Source organism: Montipora capricornis, chromosome 8 (assembly GCF_036669925.1).
Source record: "Montipora capricornis isolate CH-2021 chromosome 8, ASM3666992v2, whole genome shotgun sequence".
Taxonomy (NCBI): Eukaryota; Metazoa; Cnidaria; class Anthozoa; order Scleractinia; family Acroporidae; genus Montipora; species Montipora capricornis.
The window spans coordinates 20,699,823-20,706,418 of NC_090890.1; the positions used below are offsets into that span (position 1 = coordinate 20,699,823).

The 6,596-nt window shown below is 39.9% G+C and overlaps 1 long non-coding RNA gene and 1 pseudogene across 1 annotated transcript in view; one reads left to right on the top strand and one right to left on the bottom strand.

Moving 5' to 3' along the window:
* Positions 1-1,645, top strand: part of LOC138059616 (uncharacterized) — an 8,982-nt pseudogene extending 7,337 nt beyond the window's left edge.
* LOC138060728 (uncharacterized) overlaps positions 1-3,897 on the bottom strand; it is a 31,452-nt gene extending 27,555 nt beyond the window's left edge. The window contains exons 1-2 of the long non-coding RNA XR_011134413.1: positions 3,698-3,897; positions 1,645-1,710 (exon numbers count right to left, since the gene is read on the bottom strand). This is a non-coding gene — a long non-coding RNA (uncharacterized lncRNA). The remainder of the gene's footprint in view (positions 1-1,644; positions 1,711-3,697) is intronic.
* Positions 3,898-6,596: the final 2,699 nt, after the last annotated feature.

Consider the following 6,596-nt stretch of genomic DNA (forward strand, 5'->3'; position numbering starts at 1 on the left):
TAGAAATGTAGGTTCAATCCTCTGGTCAGCCAAAACTGACCTGCTGAAAAGAAAGTGCTATTACATCCGCAAATGGTTAGAGTTTTAAATGTTCTTGGATAAGGGAGACAACCATAGGCCACGTTTCAGAACTGTTCGAATTCTGCTCAGGGAAGGAAACTGAGGAAATTACGTTCTTAATAATTAAATGGTGTTTAATGCTTTTTCTTTCATTAGGACATTGAGGATACGACGTGAACAAGTCTTACAAGACATGGTACAAGCATTTAGCTGCTATGAAATCCTGAACTGCAGCATAAAGGTTGTCATGTGTGCCGCACGCGGCGATGATGAGATGGAAGAAGACGGAAAAGGAATCTATCGTGACGCCCTTGCATAATTCTGGCAGCAGTTCTACCTTACTTGTACCATTGGGTGAAAGAGAATGGGTGCCTGCCTTAGGCACGATTTTCAATGTGGTGAATGGACATCTTTAGGGCGTATCATAGCAAAAGGGAAGTTGGACCTGGGATATATCCCCATCATGTTAAGCCCAGCATTTATTATCAGTGTCCTGTTCGGGGAGAAGGAAGTTTACGAGGAAACTTTGCTTAATTCGTTCTACCGTTACCTTTCCCCGGGTGATGAAGTATTAGTGCGTGAAGCGTGTAAAGTTGGCGAGGAGCGTGTAAAGCTAGCGAAGGTGAACTGGTGGTTTTGATGATGAAGATCTCATTGATTTACTTGACCGTTATGCCTGCAGAAAGCGTCCCACCAAGGAAAATGTGAGAGACCTAATTTTAGAGCTTGCTCACAAAGAGCTCATTCAGAGACCACAATACATTGCAGATTGTTGGCATATATTGCTGTTAAAGAACTGTCAAGAAACTGATTGATCAACAGCTGCAAAATTGTACGACCTGTACGAGGCATTTGAGCCTACTGCCAAAGAGGTACTTGGTATGGTGGAGGCAATGCCCTGCAGCAATAGTCAACGCCCAGCACTAGATTACCTCAAGACATTCATCAGAGGCATGGATGTCACGCAACTTAAATCGTTCCTGATGTTTGTTACTGGTGCCGATGTCCTTTGTGTTCCCACTTTTCATGTCCAGTTTACTGAACTGAACGGAATTGCGAGACGTCCAATCGCGCCTACGTGTGGGTACGTTTTGGAATTGCCTTCAAATTGATGAATACACGGAATTTCGCGCGGAATTCTCGAACGTGTTAGCAAAGAGAAGTGGCAAAACGATATCATGTAGGTAATCTTCCAGATAACAGTATTCGTTGTATTCACTACGTGACAATCCCATAATATACCTCTATTATCCCCCAAAACGTTTGCATAACCATTGTTTGCAATTTCTCTTGGGACATGAAAATGTCCCAAGAGAAGTAGAAAACAATGCCTTTGCAGATTTTTGGGGGGTAAAAGAGGTGTATTATGAGATTTGTGCAAGAAGTGAATGAGTATTTATTGTTCTAATTGGATGTCACAAAATCCGTGACTTTTGATTTGAGCATTTTTTGTGGTTTTACAAACGTACATGTTTATTTTGTATTTTTACTTCAATTATCAAGTGTCGTTAGCATTTCTGTTATTACCACGAAACAGTTGGGTTCAAGTTCTTAAATATTTACAATGGAAGTGGTAGAACTAACCTGATCGCAAGTTAACGAAGAAGCGTTTTCCATGTTTCCAAGTTGTCTTGATACGCTTGAATAATTCTGCGGTATAGATCATAACGTTGTATGTTGGGTTTGTGTTAAGCGTATGCCACAGTTTCTGATGTTATAATACATGTTGTGTTCTTTTTGCCAATGACACAAGTTAATAATTTCTTTCACAAAGACCCGGCCCCTTGTTATCTGTGATTATTAATTCTGAATTGTAGGGGCTTAACGAATTGTTATGGTTTATAGGCTTAGATCAAAACGAGTGCAATATTTCCGAAACTCTGAACAACAGAACAATCGTGCTCAAGAGGTCGTTTTGATGGTTTTTTGTTTTTGGCGATCATCTTACTTTGAAACCTCTTTTTTTCTCACGTTGGCCGTTTCATTTTAAGAGGGAAGAATCTTAACTGCCAAACTCTTGCTATGGAACCCTTCAAATTGTCATTTCTTGAGTGCCTTTCACTCTACAGTTATCCTATTTTGCCAAGTGTGTTCTTTGCACAACAATCAAAACACAAAAATAGCAACGCACGCAACAAATTTAGTCGCATTTACCTCTTCGTCGAATTCTCATGCTTAACACAGGAATTTTTAGTTGTTGTGAAAACCTTTGTCTATTCGTTAGTAATCACCCTTTCAAATTTCAGAGAAATCGACCGGTCTGCGAATAGGCGAAGTGGATGTTCTGCATAATCGGGCAAGTTGGGACGATCAAGTTGCGCGTGTGACCCGTTATAACAATTTTTTTACAAAATGTTCCCGAATCGTCAAGTATCACCACAGAAGATAATTGCAACAACATCATTCTAAAAGCTTATTCTACGCAAAAAGTAGGTTCTGGAGGTAATTACTGGGTTGCCTTATAAGGCAAACCCAGTCGAGGTCTTCGTTTAGTTTGTTTGTTTTCTTTTTTTTCTTTTTTTTTTTTTTTTGTTTTTTTTTTTTTTTTCCGTGTCGGTAAAAGTCTTGCCGGTCACTCCCCTGGTAAGTGGTGTCTTTGTGTATAGAGCCTTCTGCGCGTATTTTCTTAGGATCGAGAGGGTGGTGGAACTGCGTAGATTTCTCTGGTGGACACAGTAGAATCATTAACTTAGCCTGCAATGGCGTCGAAAGTCATGCAACGCGAATGGCGTTTTAGTGGATCCTTAAACAAAATATACCCTTATGGAGCTCAATAATGGAAAGTCAGTTGGATAAACTAGGCATGAATCTCAAAAGCGACGAGTACTGGACTTCGACGACAATCTATCGCCCGTCGAGACGAAATCAAAGTGAGCAGTATTTACCTGAAGTACATGGTAATTTGACACAATTGAGTTTCTTGTCTTCACGCACGCAATCAAATAGGAAGAGGTTTTCGCCTCTAAGAGCAAATATGTTGTTTGTTTCAATAAACTTTTCGCTGGAAACGGATTCTGTGGTATTTTCTGCCTTTGTGAATTATAATATCATGTTGTGTATTGAATTTTCGAGCTTAAGGTTCAAATGTGATATGGGAGAAGTTTTTTAGTATTGCTCTGTAAGCAGGAAGGGTTCACAGGCATGTCGGAAGCGTGCTTGAGTTACAACAAAATGACGCCCAAAATCAGTGAAAACTTGTGACGCAGATGAATAATAAAGTAGCTGCTATTTCCAAAATGATGGAATTACCTGGTGATAAATCACGTCGTACACGTCTTGGAGAGTAAATTTTGACTTTGCATAAACAAGAGTTGGGCGATTGTGATCTTTGTTTTGACTTCGCTCATTTCATTGTCAAACTTTATCACACTTGACAGAAAAAGAAACTTACAAAAACCCGGTATCTTGGGCATATGAATTACGGGGTGGTGACTTCTTTGCCTAAAAGCAACTCACTTAACGAAACTGTCCTTTTTCAAACAACAACAAGGATTCAAACAGCTTCAATTCTTACAGAGTTCGATAAAACATGCGGTGGGGCAACCAAAGCGATGGGAGCTGTGTTGGGGTTTCAGTGTGAAAGTACAAACGGCTACTAACACTCTTATAACTCTTTTTTCATTATTATTTTACTAACCCACAGTCTGCAGTCTGCATTTTACCCTCAGTCTGCATTTCATCCCTGGTCTGCAGTCTGCAGTCTGCGTTTTACACTGACCGGTTATTTGAGTGGTTTTTGGCAACAGAGGTTAATTATTCGTAATGCGATCGCTTCCGTTGCCGTTAGCAATGGGTCGCAAATTTGACACTTTTATCGCATTATCACATTACGCATTGAACCACGTTATTATCTATTATTCCTAAAAATCTAAAAATATTCGTGCCTTATCAGTTTTCGGTCGAATTTATGTCCAAGAAGGCAGATAAATTGCAGAAAATATTAGTTTTGCATCCAAAAATTCGTAATCAACGCTAAAATGACCAAATTTTGCCTAGAAAACATATTTTACTGTTCTTTATCTTAATTTTTTCGCTCAACTTTCGCTTTTATAAAATGTTTCAGTTTTCTGTAAACTAGATGCTTCTGTGAAGCATACACTGGTTTGCCTGTGGTACGTGCTACAGAAAATCAGAAGGCACTGAATTGTGTGGTATTGAAATACAGCATTCCAGTCTCTGAAGAATAACAAATAAAAGAGAAGCGAGAAACATTGGCTTCTGGGCTGACATGTTGATAATTTTCAAGTTCCCTCACAACTTCTTTTCACCACAAGTGTGCCCTCTGAGCATCTGAAAGCTTTGTAATACTAAACTTCATTGAAGTCAATCCCTGTTTCGCGGGGTTAGCGTTAGGATGGGAGACCAAAACAATAAACCCCTCATAAAAAACAGAAACATCTGACCGAAAATACTATTAACGCTAACAAATGCGAACTCAGCAAGGTACAGATTCTGTTAGCTTGCTTTATGCAAAACAAATATTGATGAAAAAGCAAATAACTATTGAAACACAGTTTTCAGAAAGAGCAGAAGGAAGTTTCCCAGACGGTCGATCGAGAATAAAATATTTACGACATGAAAACAACATTAATTTTGAACCGTGAATAAAGAATATAAAAAGTTACGATCAGCGACAAACATTTTGGGAGATTTTTGCTACGTTCAAGTAAATTGCAAAATCGAAAGTGACATGGCCGGAATTCAGCGGGCGCCGTGATTAAGTTACCGCGGCATGTTTACTCGCCAAACAGTGAAGCATCTGTGTCAAATGATGGCAAGATAGCGGGTTTTTGTAAGTTTCTTTTTCTGTCAAGTGTTATAAAGGTTGACAATGAAATGAGCGAAGTCAAAACAAAGATCACAATCGCCCAACTCTTGTTTATGCAAAGTCAAAATTTACTCTCCAAGACGCGTACGACGTTATTTATCACCAGGTAATTCCATCATTTTGGAAATAGCAGCTACTTTATTATTCATCTGCGTCACAAGTTTTCACTGATTTTGGGGCTCATTTTGTTGAAACTCAAGCACGCTTCCAGCAGGCCTGTGAACCCTTCCTGCTTACAGAGCAATACTAAAAAACTTCTCCCATATCACATTTGAACCTTAAGCTCGAAAATTCAATACACTACTTGATTTTATATTTCACAAAGGCAGAAAATACCACAGAATCCTTTTCCAGCGAAACATTTATTGAAACAAACAACATATTTGCTCTTGGAGGCGAAAACCTCTTCCTATTTCATTGCGTGCGTGAAGACAAGAAACTCAATCGTGTCAAATTACCATGTACTTCAGGTAAATGCAGCTCACTTTGATTTCGTCTCGACGGGCGATAGATTGTTGTCGAAGTCCAGTGCTCGTCACTTTTGAGATTCCTGCCTATTTTATCCAACTGACTTTCTATTATTGAGCTCCATAAGGGTATATTTTGTTTAAGGATCCACTAAAACGCCATTCGCGTTACATGACTTTCGACGCCATTGCAGGCTAAGTTAATGATTCTACTGTGTCCACCAGAGAAATCTACGCATTTCCACTACCCTCTCGATCCTAAGAAAATACTCGCAGAAGGCTCTATCCACAAAGACACCACTTACCAGGGGAGTGACAGGCAAGACTTTTACCGACACGGAAAAAAAAAAAAAAAAAAAAACTAAAAAAAAAAAAAAAAAGAAAACAAACAAACTAAACGCAGACCTCGACTGGTTTGCCATGAGGCAACCCAGTAATAAGTTATATGCTGTTGGAAAGCTTATTTTCTTAGCTTTAAAATGATGTATTTTTTCCCCCTAACTTAAATATTTTTTGAGAAAAAAAAAACATTTTTTGGCGATGGCTGATTTACCGCGGTTTTCTCGCGGTTGGGAAAGTAGGAAGAAGAGTTAGGCCTGTAGCCAGTTTTTTATCCTAAGAAAAGGATCTGTTTCGTCGTACGAACGTGTGAGGACCTGTTAATTACCTTTTGGTTAGTTTTTGCAAGCCCGGGGGGGGGGGGGGTACTCCCATATGAAACAGACGGGGATGCTCGTCGTCTCGCTTAGGGGTGTAAATTTTGGATTTTGGTCTCGCTTAGGGTGTTTCGGGCAAAGCGCCAATATTTTAAGCCGCCAATGTCAAAATTTGCTTAAGTCACGCCCAGATTGGTCTCCTTTAGGAGTCACAAAAAGCTTGAGCCACGCCCAGATGGTCTCCTTCAGGGGTTAAATTTAAAATTTCCGACTAGCATCCCCGTGTGTTCCAAATGGGAGTCCCCCCCCCCCCCACCTCCGGGGCTGCACGCACCACAGGCAACCCAGTGTACCCTCACGGAGGGTCTAGTTTTGAGAGTGGAAATCGAGTTTACGGAAGACGATAAATACAAACTCACGAGGCATGGTATAGATCGTTTTCACGTGACGTCATCATTTTCTAAAATCCAAAACTAAAGAGCCACGAAAGTTTTTATCCTCATCAGGCATAAGAGGCGGTAAATTTGTATCCATTTGCAATTTTAAAGCTCAATAGCGTGCTTCGTTTGGAAACCAGAGCATTTT